Raw genomic sequence first — 18,315 nt, 5'->3', positions numbered from 1 at the left:
CTTTGGAGAAATATATATATTTGCTATAATTCTGATACTTTGCTAAACTGATGGGTAAAACTCATATCCTTCCTAAGAGCTCCTGATCTTTGAGTTAGGGGGAAGATTTTTTATTTTATTTTACCCCCTCAGAATGTGATGAATAAAAGAATGATAAATAAGTAAAGTAACAACATATACCTAATAGCTCAGCAGCACAACCATGTTGAAATGCTGTTGTATTGTTAAAATGCATATTCTCATTGTTCTGATACAGATTGTTTCTCGTTCTCTCTCTCTCTATGTCCAACCCCACTCCCCTCAATTTCTGGAAGAATGCTTTAAGTATAGAAAGTTATTTTTAAATCCAATTTATTCAAGTACACAGGCCACCTAAAAAGATTTTTAGAATTAGAAATACAAACAAAATGGAATTATCTGAGAACTTGAGCAAATGCTTTTAACACAAAACAATTGTTGAGTTAAATACTTTTAATTAAATAACTTTTCCTCCATTAAAGAAGGGGTGGATTCAGCACACTTTCCCACTAACTATTAAATCTATGAGCAAGAAAACCACGCACACAAAAGATGACATTTTGACAGGAGGGCCACGCTTGTGTAACACTAGGGGTTGATTTAGCAAATGAAGTTTTCTTCTGTCCTATTTTGTTCTGTACTTTAATGCATTCTTATTAGATTAGCATCTGCACTGCAGACCTTGAAGTGGGAACTAATAAAGTTATCCACACAATCTCTAGGTATCTGAGCCACTGACTTGATTTTTCATTTAAAATAATTATAACAGTGCGACTTGTTTGTTAAAAAGCCCTTTTATATTCACAGATAATTGCTTTATACAACACCTGGCAATGCATCCTAATTTTCACATCTTCTCTGAGAAATGGAGGGGGAACCTTAAGCTCTTTAAAGTTTGCAACAACTTGACAACAATGTAGTCACAAAACTTTTAAAGCCTTGAAGTTAACAAGAGCAGAAACTCTTATGTGGATTAACAAGCCAAAAAAAAGCTCCACCACAACATTACTACTTATTATGTTTTCACAGCTACAGGATGATTACTGATGGAAATTTATGGCCTGACCAATTCCAAGGAGTTACGATATATGACAATCAACACATTTTAAACATGACAAAGAGGTTACTCTGATCCTTCACACTCACTGTCTGAGCTATTGTTCTTGTGTAGCACTCAGTCCAAACTGAGTTTTAGCTAAAGTCATCCATCTACTGCAGATCAATACCCTGTATGATCAATCGAGACTCAAGGCAATAGGACTGCACTGACAGCAGTCTCCAAATCCTGCGCTCTAAAGAGGAAGAAAAGGAGGAATCTAGACTGACACCACCTCTGTCTATGGCCAGTGAGGGGTTTCTTCCAATGTCCTGGCATTTTACTTCACCAGGAAACTTTTTTTTTTTTTGGTATGCCTCCAAGATCACTGATTGTCTGTATGCTTCAACTCATCTGGCTATCTCCTACCTTGGGAATTTACTTGTAAAAGCCCAAGGTACCATTGTTGTGTGCTTTAACAAGACCAAACCTGACACACAGAGCCCCCATGACCCACTCTACATCCTTGTGCAGTTAGAAGGAGGGCAGACCAGGGATGATGGGACTTGCAGTACCTTCACTCACATCCTGAGAGCACTGCAACTTTTATCCTATGACCGATAAAGACCAAACTTGACACACAGAGCCTCCATGACCCGCTCTACATCCTGGTCTGGTTTGTGGGCCAATGGACCATGGACGATGGGACTTACAGTACGTTCACTCACTTCCTCAGACCACTGCAAGCCTCAACCAGTGACCAAACTTGACACACAGAGCCCCCCCGACCCACTCTATATCCAGGTGCAGTTTGAAGAAGGACAGATCAGGGATGATGGGACTTGCAGTACCTTCACTCACATCCTGAGAGCACTGCGGCACTCATCCAATGACCGATAAAGACCAAACTTGGCATACAGAGGCCCCATGACCCACTCTACATCCTAGTCTGGTTTATGGGCCAATGGGGGACAATGGGACCTGCAGTACCTTCACTCACTTCCTCAGACCACTGCAATCCTCAACCAATGACTGTTCAAGGCCAAACTTGGCACACAGAGACCCCATAACCCACTCTACAACCCATTGTAGTTTGGAGGAGGATTGACCACAGATGATGGGACTTGCATATCAGAGTTACAGTTCACCTGTACCCATTAAACCCATCTGACATTGGATCTAGACTAAACTCGGAGCACAGAAAAACAATGCCTTTGTCAAATAACCTGGACAGCGCTGGGCCCCCAAGCTACCTATAAACACACACATACACACACACACACACATACTTTCTTTGGCCTCTTCCGAAGAGCTGAATAAAATCCCATATTGTTTGCTTAGAACTGGAATACATGGCAGTGTGGGCTCAGATAACCTAGTTCAAAGCAGATATTGTGGGTTTTTCTGCCTTGATATTCTGGGTTATAGGGCTGTGTAGAAGGGCCCTTTGTTACAATTTGTTCAAAGGGGATTTGTCTTTGTTTTCCTCAGAGGCTTTCACCACTATCATCCAGTGGGTTTCCATGGCAAAGCACAGATTCGAACTTTGTCTTCAACCTTCATACCAGAATATAACACTTACTCTTTTTAGGTACTGCTACATATGACAGATTCTAAAATCAAGTATATATTCTTACAAATAACTGAAACAGTTAATTCTGTTTAAAAAATATGAATGCTATGAGCTGCTAATATGTGAGACAAAACACACCAGCCTCCTGTCCACTCTACTGGCAACTCAATACTTTAAAAGAGCAGTAGCACCACCAGCCACAGCATAAGCCACCACTTAAACCATGTGAGCGTCTTGTTTGGCAGTTTAGTGGGGATACGGAAGTTGCAGATAGGGTACCAAACCTTCCTCTCACTGAATTACAGATCTACTGCAATGCAGAACTCTTTGCTGGGAAAAGAAATTAATCACAAGCAACTATTTACACTATATAACACGATTTTTGTTCCTTGGTTATAAATGTCATTTCCTAATTTGTTCTATCATAAAAACATGGAAAAAGTTTATTAAACTGCAAAACTTTGTTTTTGCTATAGTTTTTCAATGGATAAGAGTCTCAATCAATTCAATATAGTTTGTGGCAACCACAAAAACAAAGTTTCTGGAGTATAACTTCTACTTTAAGTATTGCAAAATTAAACAGGAAATAAAACTTTCAAACCAGGATCAGAAAGCTTTTTCAAATTTTGTTACATAGTGTTATTGGTAACTAATTACCTCCAAGCCGTGGCTGGCCTCCATTGCCTGTCACCTTCAAAGAATCATGCCTACCTGATTGGCTATGTTTGGGGGGTTTCACTACTCTGGTTGCCTTTTTTTGTTGGAAAGATAAAATAATTTGCTCCTTGTGATGTTTTTCAGCCCTATTCTCCCTCCGCTTCAAGTCTTGTTCAAGCTCCCTCCCTATATATATGGGAAAGAGAATGAGGTATGCTCCAGTTCAAATCATGTGGGTGTCCTGGATTGTAATGGATTTTCCAAATGCACTTTGCAATCCATAGCTTCTGTTTCCTTCTCCTTCAGCCCTTCAAATGCATCTTTTTGATTTTTTAAAACATTTCTGTATCCTCTAAGTGCTAAAGTGTTAACCTGGTAAGTGTCAATAATGTTATCACTGTCCTTTCTCCAGCTGGAGAAATCACCAGTCTCAGTCTTATAAAGGGACAGAGAGGGAAGCAATAGCATAATTGATATGTACCTAAGCTAGTACTTTACTAATAGGGTTGAGGAGACATTTAAAAAAAATGAAGAAAAAGACATTTGTGGGGAAGAAAGAAAAGTAGACCACGACTTGCAAAGCATATCTGGACAAAATGGCAGGATGATGAGATTGAACGCTACATCCAATGTAATAAACGGTAAAGGTTTAACTTTGACATTAAATCTAGTCATGTCCAACTCTGGGGGATGGTGCTCATCTCCATTTCTAAGCCGAAGAGCCAGCATTGTCCATAGACACCTCCAAGGTCATGTGGCTGGCATGACTGCATTTATTCCACAACAAAAAAAGGGAGAGAATTTTGATCATGAGGAAATAAAAGCAATATTAAACAGTGTGGCATACACTGCAGTCAGGATAAGTCATAGGCATTGGCCATTATGAGAAATTATTAATCTTATTCGGCCAGTTTTCAGCATGTCCTTAGAGCAGGGGTCCTCAAACATTTTAAGCAGATCACAGTCCCTCAAACTGTTGGAGGGTTGGATTATAATTTGAATAAAACATGAATGAGTGCACATTGCACATACCTTATTGTAGTTCAAAAACACTTAAAAACAACAACATAATTAAAATGAAGAACAATTTTAACAAATATAAAGTATTTTTGTACTTTAGTATTTCAATGGGAAGTGTGAGCCTGCTTTTGGCTGATGAGACAGGATTGTTGTTGTTGTATGCTTTCAAGTCATTTCAGACTTAGGTTGACCCTGAGCGAGGGCCGGGTAAATGACCTTGGAGGGCTGTATCCAGACCCCAGGCCTTAGTTTGAGGACTCCTGCCGTAGAGCATACTAGTGCTATCATGCTAGTGTTGCTCAAAATTTCTCACCCATTTCCTTCTGGATTCCTCCTGCAAAGTTCCACTGGGTTTGGACAAGAACGAATAGCTAGATAATATGGAGAATGCGGACAGGGACAAGAAGATGATGTATGTGAAACTTCTTTGCTCTCATCACAAATAGAAAAAATGGCAGTATAAAAATAGGTCTATGTGGCACAGTGGGTTAAACTGCCGAGCTGCTAAACTTGTTGACCAAAAGGTCACAGGTTCGAATCCGGGGTGTGAGCTTCCGCTGTCAGCCCCAGCTTCTGTCAACCTAGCAGTTCGAAAACATGCAAATATGAATAGATCAATAGGTACCACTCCGGCTGGAAGGTAACGGTGTTCCTTGCAGTCATGCTGGCCACATGACCTTGGAGGTGTTTACGGACAACGCCAGCTCTTCGGCTTCGAAATGGAGATGAGCACCAACCCCCAGAGTCGGACACGAGTGGACTTAATGTCGGGGAAAAACCTTTACCCAGTGACTGTTTCAAATAGGGGGGGGGGGGGGGGAGGGGAAATGGTAGCTGTGAAAAGTTTATAGGGAACAGGCTTCTTCACCTCTCGGTAGTTGTGCATAAACATCTGGAAATGAACCCTGAATCAAAATCTTAATTGTAATTCTTTAGGATTTGTACATGGGATTAAAACAAGGTATATATGAGATGAATGGGTGGGAATCAGCTGGTGCTCCAGTTCATCTCTTTTGACTATCATCCAGTATCTATCATATACTGAATCCAGGCATCCATAATTTATTTTTGGAAAGAATGCTGGGTTTTCTGTTGTTTTTAGAAAGGCGGATATGTTTTCTGCAGCATCAGAAAGGCTAGTCTGGGCTACCCTTGGCACATGTAATGACATGTATATTCATGGCTTTCCATGCACAGGCACTGAACTTTGTCTCTTGTTTTAACCTTTGGATTATGGGGAAAGGGTTTAGAAAGAGCATGTTTTTTCCCTTTTTCTTTTTCACTTCAGAAGAATAGGGCCTTATTCCTAAAGTCACTGGTGGGGGGAGATGTTTCTGCTCTGGGGGTGGGTGGAAAAGGAGGTGATGGTTGTCAGGCATTTAAGAAGAGCTCGACTTTTTTTGTGCCATTGCAATCAGAGTGTCAGAAGGAACTATATTTTATCCTGTGGCATAAATGGCATTGATGTGCTGGATGTCACAAAGGGAGCTGTCATCTGGGCGTCTATTTCAAATAGGCAAGTGAAGGTTCAAATGGAGAAATAGTAGGTCTAGTTAATTCTCAAAAAGGTTTAATGTTAAAAAGACCTTTTGCTGTCACCGTGATTCATGCTCTCCCCTGTTTGCGTGGACCATTTCAGGTTTGAAGTCAGTGGAAATGTGTGTTTCAATCACGTTAACAGAGGCTGGGCAAGTACAGAGCAAATTCTTTTGGGACTCATCCAATCACACAAATATACAAATGAACAAAGAGCCTGATGATGTGGCCAACAGAGCAGGAACAAAGCACAAAATGGGGTTTTTTTTCAAGGTTTTTGTATCTGGGCCCGGCTCCATCTGAGCACTGGTGCAGCAGTTGCCATGGGTATGTGAGTGGCACTTGTTGTGTTGGTGCCAGTATATGAAACTCAAAGTGCCGTGTTTGGTCTCTCTTCTGCCCTGTGACTTCTGTTCTCCTTTATTAAGTGAAAAGAGCTGGATGGGACTCATTATGAGGCTTTGAGTAAGCAATAAAGGGCTTGATTGAACAGTGGGTGCAATTTGTGTGCTGAAGGAAACAGTAAAGAAGCAATTTCTAGATAGAAAATGCAGGAGCCCATTTCAGCATTATTTTTTATATAGGAAAAGGGTTTGGTCAGAATTGGAGGGGGGAGAGGAGGCCAATTCTCTACTTTTGTGGAAGCTGTCAAGATGCTGTTTTCTATGGCAGAGAAGGAGTTACTGGCACCAACAGTATGCTGTCTGCTCAAAGCAAGTATCTCATTTAGGAGAGAGTTTTGCTTGGGTCATTTTAACCCTTCCCCTTCATGGTCCCGATTCCTCGGGATTTTAAAAGTACAATTCCAGAGAAACAAATGAAGAGGGATGAGGGGTTTGTGGTTGTTTATTCATTCAGTCGCTTCCGACTCTTTGCGACCTCATGGACCAGCCCACGCTAGAGCTCCCTGTCTACTATGGCCACCCCAGCTTCTTCTAGGTCAAGCCAGTCAGTTCAAGGATAACATTCATCCATCTTGCTCTTGGTCGGCCCCTCTCCCTTTTCCTTTGATTTCTCCCAGCATCATTGTCTTCTCCGAGCTTTCCTGTCTTCTCAGTATGTTGCCAAAGTACTTCATCTTTACCTCTAATATCCTTCCCTCCAGTGAGCAGTCGGGCATTATTCCCTGGAATATGGACTGGTTTGATCTTCTCGCAGTTCAAGGCACTCTCAGAATTTTCCTCCAACACCATAGTTCAAAAGCGTTTATCTTCCTTTGCTCAGCCTTCCTTATGGTCCAGCTCTCACATCCGTAGGTTACTTCAGGGAATACCATTGTTTTAACTATGCAGATCTTCATTGCCAGTGTGATGTCTCTACTCTTAACCATTTTATTGAGATTGGTCATTGCTCTCCTCCCAAGAAGTAAACATCTTCTGATTTCCTGACTGAAGTCTGTGTCTACAGTAATCTTTGTGTCTAGAAATACAAAGTCTGTTACTGTCTCCATGTTTTCTCCCTCTATTTCCCAGTTATCAGTCATTCTTGTTGCCATAATCTTGTTTTTTTTATGTTTAACTGCAACCCAGCTTTTGCACTTTCTTCTTTCACCTTGGTTCCTCAGCTCCTCCTTACTTTCATCCATCTGCATATTGAAGGTTGGTAAAATTCCAGAAATTTTAACTCCAATCTTGGATTCATGAAGCCCTGCTCGTTGCATGATATGTTTTGCATGCAAGTTAAGAATTTAGGGTGAGAGTATACAGCCCCATTGAACTCCTTTCCCAATCTTGAACCAGTCTGTTGTTCCGTGGTCTATTCTTACTGTTGCTACTTGGTCATTCTACAGATTCCTCAGGAGACAGACAAGATGATTTGGTATCCCCATACCACCAAAAACTTGCCACAATTTATTATGATCCACATAGTCAAAGGCTTTGGAATTATCAGTTAAACAGAAATAAATGTTTGTCTGAAATTCTTTGCCTTGATGCATTATCTAGCAGATGTTGGCAATTTCATGAGGGACAGAGAAAGGAAAAAATTGGAAGAAATATATAAGACATGAAAACTTTCTCTCTGATTTGTAAGCTGATCACATTTCCAAAAATGCCTTATCTTGAATTTAGCTTCTATAAAATGCACATTCATGCAATGGGATCTTCTAACCATTGAACAATAGAAGGTGAATACTTGTCTTTCCAACCTTCCAGAAGAAGGGTTTTTTTTAACAATAGTAAAAGCACACCAGGCCCAACCACATTGACCCTCAGTTCAACCCCATGTCAAAGGAATGTAATTTAAAAGAACAGGTACATCTGCACATGCCAAAGATTCTTCTAGTACAAAAATAATACCTTGTAAAAACAGTCAACCACAAAAGATGTAACAACGGAACACCCCCATAACATGTGCCACAAGGAGAGCACTGTCTGCATTACATTGATAACATTTAGTTAAAACAGACATTTTCTTTCTAAAAAGGTCCAGGTCACCCGAAACATCCAATTTTGCTGGACCAAACATAATTTTGCATTTAAGGAGATTCTTAGATATGGAAGCAAGGGCAATTTACTGCTAGTTAATTTGCAAAAAGAAATCCAACTCTTTGTTCCACTCGTGTCTATATTTGTTAACATCAAATTAAGTGCTGTCCAACAAACATTTAGACATTAAAGTTTGCTTCATTTTCTTTCAGAACATGATTACTGTTTTCAGCACAGCGTGGGTGGTTTGGACATTTGAGGCAAACGCTACAGATAAAGACACTGAAAGGTGTTGCAACTGTGAATACTGCCACAATGGACCTGCATATAACTGAGAAGCAGACTGCAATGGTGACAAAAATTCTCAGTCTGTATTAGTCAATTTATCCAAAGTATAATTTCTCATATGACCCCAAATCTATGAATTTTCCCATAAAACGAATTTTCACTCACTCTTAAATATTTTCTTTATATATAAAATCTCAGCCTGCGTATGTTTGTGCTCACAAAACCGGAAAGTAGTCAGTCAATTGACTTGACATTTCAACACAACGTTGCATTCAAATACACGCGTGTATTTAGCATAAAACTAGCAGTCCGGGAATAGACAAAGTGGTATCTGTGATGCCCAGAGCAACCACTCACAGCCTAGTTTTCATTTTACCTCAGCAGTCTAAGAAATGAAAACTGAGCTCAAGCAACCAATCGCTGTGCAACTTTTCTTTTATGACGGCAGTAAATGAAACAAAAACCTATCCCCAAACAGCTTTCATTTGACCTTAGCAGTAGAAGAAATAACAATCAATCATAGTGTTGCTTTCCTTTTACCACAGCAGTATAGGAAAAATTAACCAATCACAGAGCAGCTGTCAATTCGCCACAGTATTAAAAGAAATGATAGTTGAGCTGTGATTGGTTGCTATTGGCATACCACTCATTCTGATTGTAATGGTGTTTGAGTACTAATGACTTCCGATTTCCAATATGGCTTGTGTTCACTATGTTTGTCTGTGAAGCTCAGGGAAAATCTTTGTGAATGCATTTTGAAATTAAGAAAACAATTGCTTCTGCCATGGGTAGTTATACGTCACATGGTCTAGAGCTGCCCCGGGCCTGTCATTGAACATCGAAAAAACCAAGGTGCTGTTCCAGCAGACACCAGCCAACCCCTCTCCAATGCCAGTGATACAGCTTAATGGTGCAACATTAGAAAATGTTAATCATTTCCACTACCTTGGCAGCCACCTCTCCACCAAAGTCAACATCGACACCGAAATACAACACCGCCTGAGCTCTGTAGGGATACCAAGGTGCTTGTTTATAGAGCTATTGTCCTCCCAACCCTGCTATATGCCTGTGGGACGTGGACTGTCTACAGATGTCACATGCAACTCCTGGAACGATTCCATCAGCGCTGCCTCCGGAAAATCCTACAAATCTCTTGGGAAGACAGGCGGATAAATGTCAGCATGCTGGAAGAAGCAAAGACCACCAGCATTGAAACAATGGTCCTCCGCCATCAACTCCGCTGGACCGGCCACGTTGTCCGGATGCCCGACCACCGTCTCCCAAAGCAGTTGCTCTACTCCGAACTCAAGAACGGAAAACGGAATGTTGGTGGACAGGAAAAGAGATTTAAAGATGGGCTCAAAGCCAACCTTAAAAACTCTGGCATAGACACTGAGAACTGGGAAGCCCTGGCCCTTGACCGCTCCAGCTAGATGTCAGCTGTGACCAGCAGTGCTGCAGAATTTGAAGAGGCACGAATGGAGGGTGAAAGGGAGAAACGCGCCAAGAGGAAGGCGTGTCAAGCCAACCCCGACCGAGACCGCTTTCCACCTGGAAACCAATGCCCTCACTGCGGAAGAAGATGCAGAGCAAGAATAGGGCTCCACAGCCACATACGGACCCACAAGAACACTGGAGGACAATCATCCTTGGAAAACGAGGGATTGCCTAAGTAAGTAAGTAAAGGTCTAGAGTCGGTAAACTGTCAGTTCTTTATGTTTATGCAGAAAATGGAGAAATCAAAAATATAGTCAATCTAGTAGCTTTAAAATTAAAAATGATTTCTGTTAAAGACCTCTTTTTCTTTGCTTTCCTTTCATTCCACATAGACACAGCAACACAAGGCAGGATACTGAATGAAATGATGTGTTATCTTGGTAAATCTATGCGCACAGCAATACTTCTATTTACTATCTCATTCATTTCATATCAGACTGAGCCACAGCGAAGCGTGGTCAGGTTTAGCTAGTTACTAATATTTATATACCACATTTTTCTCTTTAAAAGGCTACAGAGGATTATGCTACCGAGATGTATTTGATTGAAGATATACATAGGATAGTAATTGACAAAATATTGTATGCTGCAGAGGTTCCTGGAGACACTGTCTATTCCCTACTTAAACAGAAGAATGAAAGGCAAAAGAGTTTTCAAGGGAATTGATTCCAAAATTGTCCAAGAAGGAGTATATGAATTGGGCCATGTTTGCCACTTATTTCTATGAATCTGGAGCTACATCTAACAAAAGAAATTCATACCTGGAAAATAAATACACCTTCTGAAAAAGACACTAGTACGGACAAATACAACAAACTTTGCATTTTTCATTTCCTCAAGCATAACGTTTCAGGCATGATGTTCATTGGGCTCCTTTTAAGAAAAAAATCCATAGCACCACTTCCAGAAACCCTTAGTAACAAGCCCCAATCCCCTTCTCTTCCTCCCTCCTCAGGTTTATAGCTACCTTGGAAGCGGGAAGGAGGGCATTGTTTCCCAGACAAGAATTCTTCCCCCTCTCTGGAAATTCTCTCTCAGTCCTGAAAATTTTAGCACTACAGAGAGTGAGACACTGAAAATTATTCATGCCCTGACTGCTTATATTTCCAGTGTTCAGAATCCCTTGGAAGAAAGGAACATTTCATTTGCAGGGGGAAGAATTCTTATTCGGGAGGTCAATGCCTTGGCTTTGCCTCTGTCATCCTGTAGCTACATTTCTGCCCTTTCATATCTCTGTCTCATGCCTGTATACTGCATTTCTTCAATTCTAGGATACACTTCTTCCTTACCTCTAAAAACAGAATCGCATGTGTATCTTATGTATTTTCATTGTTGTTGTTGGTACTGAAATTAGGGTGCATCATACAGTTGAAGAAATGTATTAATCTACTTTCTGAGCAAGGGGTGGTACAAGGAGCAGCAGGTCTGGGTCGTTGTGGTTTTTCGGGCTGTATGGCCATGTTCCAGTAGCATTCTCTCCTGATGTTCTACCTGCAGCTGTGGCAAGCAACTTCAGCGGTTTGTTCAGATGTCTGTTGGAAATCAGGCAAGTGGAGTGTCTAATCTATCTACCTACCTACCTACCTATCTACCTATCTATCTATCTATCTATCTATCTATCTATCTATCTATCTATCTATCTATCTATCTATCTGTGGAATGCCCAGGGTGAGAGAAAGAATCTTTGTCTATTTGAAGCAAGTGTAAATGTTGCAATTAGCAAGCTTGATAAACACTGAGTAGCATTGAAGTCAATCAGTGAGGATATTTGTTGATGGTTGTTGTTGCATGAAGGAATTTTTTGTTTGCGAGATGTTAACTGGCACTTGATTATTTGCTGTCTGGAATTCCTCTGTTTCTGAGTGGTGTTCTTTATTTACTGTCTTGATTCTGGTGTTTTTTAAATACTGGTAACCAAATTTTGTTGATTTTCATGATTTCCTCCTTTCTGCTAAAATTGTCCACATGCTTGTGGATTTCAACGGCTTTTCTGTGTACTCTGACATGATAATTGTTAGTGTTCCAGCATTTCTGTGTTCTCAAATAATATTCTGTGTTGGTTCATCAAGTGTTCTTCTATAGCTGACTTCTCTGGTTGAATTAATCTGCAGTGCCTTTCATGATTTTTGATTTGTGACCCAACGACAGTGCCATATAATCCAGATTATCAAATGAAATGATTCAGATTAGCTGGTGTGAACTGGATTATATGGGTCTACACTACCATACAATTCAGTTCAAAGCAGATAATCTGGTTTTTATATGGTAGTGTAGGAAGGCCTTAGTCTTTGGTGAGCAGAAAATAAGCTTGCTCTCTCCTCAGTATGCCATCCTTTCAAACCTAAGTGGTGTCATTTATTTCCACCCAGTCTGTTTTGTCATGCCTTTTTTCTTTCAAGACTTCTTTCTCCCTTTCTTTCTTGAACCTTTTTCTATTCTCTTTCCCTCCCTCTGTCTTTTCTTTCAAGGTTTCTTTCTCCCGTTCTTTCTTGTACCTTCTTTCTATTCTTTTTCCCTCCCTCTGTCTAGTCAACAAGTTTCTTTGAGGATTAACTGGACAGGCTCCACTAATGGTTCTTAAGCCTCCTCACATGGGATTTCAACCTGGCGTTGAAAACTTGAACCATTGAAAAGGGTTTCATTGTGAATACCGTCTTTCATTGTGGTATTTTTAGCAGCAGTAATATTGGCTTAAAGGGTTTCTTTGTTCTGCGGATTACATTTGGCAGCAAATTCCCCCCCCCCTTTTTTTTTTGTTTCAGTAAAGGTGTTCTCCTCACATTAATTCCAGTCGTGTCCAACTCTGGGGTGTGGTGCTCATCTCCATTTCTATGCTGAAGAGCCGGCATTGTCCATAGACACCTCCAAGGTCATGTGGCTGGCATGATTGCATGGAGCACAACTGGAACGGTTCCTATTGATCTACTCACATGTGCATGTTTTCGAACTGCTAGGTTGGCAGATGCTGGGGCTGACAGAGGAAGCTCACGCCGCTCCCCGGATTCGAACCTGTGACCTTTCGGTCAACAAGCTCAGCAGCTCAGCAGTTTAACCCACTGTGGTAATATTGGCTAAAAGTGTTTTTCTGCTGTGCATCACATTTGGCAGCAAATCCTTTTTTTTTTTTTTTTTGGTTTCAGGATCTTGAAAACTGAGGTGCTCATAAGATTCAATGGCACACTAGATTTGAGTAAATACAGTAGTTTGTGGCAGCCACAAAAATGAAGCTTCTGGAGTAGAACAACTACTTTCAAAGTACGTACCACACAATTAAGCAAGAATAACATTTTCAAACCCAGAAGAGTTTTTTCCCCAAATTTTGTTACATTGTGTAATGGGAAAGGGCCCTCAAGTCAAACAGGGATTTCACATCAGAGACATCTCTGATTGCCTGGCTCCAGAAACACAGATTTCTCCATCCAGTACTCATTAAGCAAGCGATCAGCCAACTCAAAAAACACAAAAATGTTTTTTCCTTCCTGAGAAACAAAAATAGCATGTCCCATGGTGTCATTCTGTAGCAATGCTAGTCATAAGTTATCTTCATTAAAGTGAAACTGTTATGGCATATTTCAGAATTTGAGGTTTCAAGTATTGCTTTTCTGAAAATGAGTGAAGGAGAATAAGAATCATCCAATTGACTTGGTTAGCCAGAGGGCTTTCAGGAAAGCTTGAATTCATAGGGTGGTTCTGCGGCCAGTTCCCGCATTACATAAAGTTGTCATTTCTCCCGCTGCCCGAGAAGACAGGAAGGCTATTACTCTCTCTAAGCAGGAATGTTGTTTTTGAAAAACCATGATCCAATACAAACGTTTGTGGTTTCGGGGAGCCTAACCTACTCTAAACTCAACATCCTGAAGCTGGAATTAATTGCTCATTAAACGCACAAAGAGTTCCTTTCTCAGTCCAAAGTAAGCACAGAACCTTTTGACACGTTATGGAAAAATAATGCAGTTCTCAGGCTTCTTTTTCTCCCTTTGACTCTTTTGGAGATTGGATCTGTGCCAGATGCACAATAAACTCCTTGGCCTTTAACACAAACTAGCATGATTCTTCTCCGTCTTTTTGTACCTTTAATTGGGAACTGACAAAGCCATAGTATGTTACCAAAGTGTTTGTCGGAACCTGTTGACAGACCATACATTCAAGCCAAACTCCCCAGGTTTGAAACCAGGACTGGCTGAGAGCAGATCAAATAACAAAACATGTGATTATTCTAAAGATGTTCTTTATCAACCTTTACATCTTACTTGCAAAGGAGAAAGAGGCTGGTGGGGAGAAAAAAGGGTTATGAAGATGGATGTAAACAAGGCATTATAAAAGGAAATTGTCATGTCGTCTGCATTCACCCTCCCAGGGAAAAACTACACAATTACGGGGTTTTATGTAGTTCTCGGAGACCAAAAGATAAGCGAGAGGGAGGAAATTAATGCCACACCAAAGGACAGGTTTTAAAGGTAACGTAATCTCTGTGTGAGATCTGCAAAGTAATCCACACAAATGTGCACAAAGATTACTAATTCTTAGTCATTTTAGATTTTGTGTGAGTGAGCAGATATATGTCTATTCAGTGGTTCCAATCCAATGCAGCTTGAATGGAGCTGCCATGTGAGTATGAGTATGTCTACTTTTAAAAAAATCCAAAATCTTATGTATCCGCTGTTGAGTGAGAGAATAGGGAGCAGGGAGATTAAATCCAGGCTCTCCCTAGTTATTCTCTAACTACACAGATATCTATAAGTACAATGTAAACACACAAATGTCCCATTGCTATAAACTTCAGCAAAAGTATCAATTCAATTAAACATAAGAATACTCAATTAATTCATATAGTATACAAGCACAGGATGATAAATACCCAAGAATCCTTGTAGTTGGGTTGTTGTAGGTTTTTTTGGGCTATATGGCCATGGTCTACAGGCATTCTCTCCTGACGTTTTGCCTGCATCTATGGCAAGCATCCTCAGAGGTAGTGAGGTGAACCCAGGAGAGAATGCCTGTAGACCATGGTCATATAGCCTGAAAAAAACCTACAACAACCCAGTGATTCCGGCCATGAAAGCCTTCAACAATCCTTGTAGTATTCCCAAGACCTTTTATCTGATCTTGAACTCACATGGGAGTATTTTGGATATGTTAAAGTTTGTCCACACGACTTTTGGAAAATCCGACTAATTATTTGGAAAACATGAATAGTATATTGTCGAAGGCTTTCATGGCTGGAATCACTCGGTTTTTGTGGGTTTTTTCGGGCTATATGGCCATGTTCTAGAGGCATTTCTCCTGACGTTTCGCCTGCATCTATGGCAAGCATCCTCAGAGGTGAGGACCTCACCTCTGAGGATGCTTGCCATAGATGCAGGCGAAACGTCAGGAGAAATGCCTCTAGAACATGGCCATATAGCCCGAAAAAACCCACAAGAACTGCATGAATAGTATGTTTGTTATACCATTGTAAATAGGGCCATCGCATTTGTTCCCTATGCTTATATATTATATGAATTAATTGAATATTCTCATGTTTAATTGATACTTTTGCTGACGTTTATAGCAACAGGACATTTGTGTATCTCCCTAGTTATTCCCATGTCAAAACAGCCAACAGGTGTGGTTTCTGTTGTTTTTTTTTTAGAGGGGGGCTATAACCATATAGTGCTAATATCACATCAAGCCGATGAAGTTTTAAAAAAGAAGTTGTAGTTCTCCATTCACACAAGGATGGTTGCTTGAAGAGTCTGATGTAGCAGGTGCAGAGCCCATCATGCACCTGATGTAGTAGGTGCTGAGCCCATCATGGCAATAAACCCTTTTGCAGCTTCAGTTCCTCTCTTAATTTTCACATAATGTCCTGAGCAGGAACAAAGGACTCCTTCTAAATACACCAAGGACCTGGTGTTTGATCAATTTCCTGTAATTTTCCGCATGTTTGTGAACTAAGTTAACAGAAGGAAGTGCAGTGAAATGAATAGAAAATACTTTGTGGGACTTCAAACGACTTGAGATCAGATTTGTAAAAGCACAAATGAAGGCTGCACCAAGTGTCACAGTAGACAATGCTACCAATAGTCACTTAAGTGTATTCTTAAATGTACCCATGGTTTAAAAAAGAAAATGTTAGATGAGCCACCTCCCTCTGGCCAATGCAACAGAGAGTGCAGACAGTTCATTTTTCTCGTCTTCCGCCGTCTCTTCCTTGTGAATGCAATGATGGTGGAAACTGAGGATGAATGGATGTCTCCACCCCCCTATTCTTTTCTCTTCAGCAGCTACTAGGCATGATACAGCTGCTCCTGTCTGAGGGTTGCTCATCTACCTTCGAATCCTTGGAAGAGACTACAAGGGCCATGCTGGAATAGACAATCAAAGCACTCCTGATAGATGGTCATCAAACTGCTGCTTAAAAACCTTCAAAATGGACTCTCCACCATGCTTTGAGGCAGCTGGACCTAAGTGCCAACCCACCATGAACAATATCCGCAAATTCCTTTTTTATTGCCAAGGTAAAAATGGGGGGAAAGATCAACTCCATATTGGAATGGAAGAACAAAGGAAGTAGAGGTTGGTGGAATCTACTCATCTCTAGTCAAAAGGAGGGCAGAAGCCCCTCTGCTCCGATCTCCCCATATTTTCTCTCTAGGCTGTATTGTGTCCATCTCAGCTGCGGCATCCCAGCTGTATTGGCACCAAGGCTGGCTTCCTTTTGATGCCAAGTAACAGTGTGGCTTTTTATTAAAGCAGTTTATTTGGGGCCTAATTGATTTAGCCCCAAATTGTTTAAAACTACCATAACATTTTAAAAAAACCATTTCAATCTGCGTATTGTTTAATATCCTTTTGGTCTATGCAAATTATTTTGATTGGTTTTTTTTTTTTAAATTAAAGCCGCACACAATAACAACAGGGATGAATGGAGGAGAAGTGAAAAGAAAACCAGGAAGGCACAAAACATGGCGGCTTATTTTTTAAAATTTGTGTGGGTTTTGGCCCTACATTGAAGCATTTGTCTGTTTTCCAAAGCTTTTAGAAAGCTGTTTTTGAGGTGGCACTCGTGTAAGCTTGGCACATTATGTCTACTTTTTAAAAAACGATTGTTTCAAATATGCTTTCTGTCAAAAGTCTAGGTTATTACAGTGTTAGTAAAAGTCAGAAATATCATTCTATTTTTCTGTTACAAAACATTTTATCTGTATGTATCAAAGATTCAGGCAACAGTTTGAGCATTGGAGTAAGACCTCTTATACACTGCCATATAAAATCCAGATTATCTGCTTTGAACTGGATTATATTGCAGTGTAGAAGGGGCGTAAGGAAGACCTGGATTCAAATCTCCATTCAGCCATGGTAACCCAGTAGATGATCTTCGACAACTCAAACCCTTACAGCCAAAAGCAAACTCTCTCTGAACACACCTTGGCAAGAAAATCCTATGAAACGATTGTTTTAAGTTGGAGATAAAGACATATAACAATAACAAGTATGTGTGTGTATGTGCCTTCACATTACCTGTTAAATTTGGATGACTCCCTTAATTTCATATGTTTTTTAAATCAAGGAATACTAAAAGATAGTTATGCCAATTTCTTCCTCTGATTATATAATCCATCAAAAGTTACAAAATAGTGAGAAGTTTGAAAGGTCTCCAAATCAGGGGAGATATTAACCATCCATCCTAGGTGCTTAGCAACAGGGAAGCTTCCTGTCATTGAGTCAGCATAGCTGGTGTGTAGGTGACAATAACAAAACGATGATTAATAACCCGATGATTAATAAGCTTGAAATCGGACTCTATGGAGTGCTGTGAAAGTTTCAGGATGTACTGATGATGTTGGCCAAGGAAACATACAATAAACATACAAATAATTTCTAAAACTGGAGCTGTTATCCTGTTTGCATCCTAAGGTAAAAGAGAAAGCAGAAAGCATTTCTGGCAGCAAAACCAGGGCGTAACTGTATCTTATATGATTTTTTTTTGAAGTAAGAAGTCAAATAGATGAGCTGGAACTGACAACTTCAGGCAGTATAAAATGGTCTTCTTCTTGTTTTGGTCCTGTTCTTAAGCAGCAAAAGGTGGTTTTTGGCTTAGCATCCGTCAACACTACATAATTAATGCAATTTGATACCACTTTAACTACCATGGCTCAATTACACATAATCTGGGGTTATAGTTTGGTGATGCATATGTACACTTTAGCAGAGAAGACTAAAGACGTTGAAAAAAACTACAACTCCTATGATTCTACGGTATTGAGCCACAACAGTTCATG

The 18,315-nt window shown here is 40.3% G+C and overlaps 1 protein-coding gene across 1 annotated transcript in view; it reads right to left on the bottom strand.

Moving 5' to 3' along the window:
- The window catches only part of PARD3B (par-3 family cell polarity regulator beta), a 656,620-nt gene that overhangs the window by 100,234 nt on the left and 538,071 nt on the right, over positions 1 to 18,315 (bottom strand). The gene's annotated exons all lie outside the window — the stretch shown is intronic.

This window comes from Anolis sagrei, chromosome 1 (assembly GCF_037176765.1).
Source record: "Anolis sagrei isolate rAnoSag1 chromosome 1, rAnoSag1.mat, whole genome shotgun sequence".
NCBI lineage: Eukaryota > Metazoa > Chordata > Lepidosauria > Squamata > Dactyloidae > Anolis > Anolis sagrei.
The sequence above is the reverse complement of the archived record's forward strand: the minus strand, read 5'-3'. Positions and strand labels throughout refer to the sequence as shown.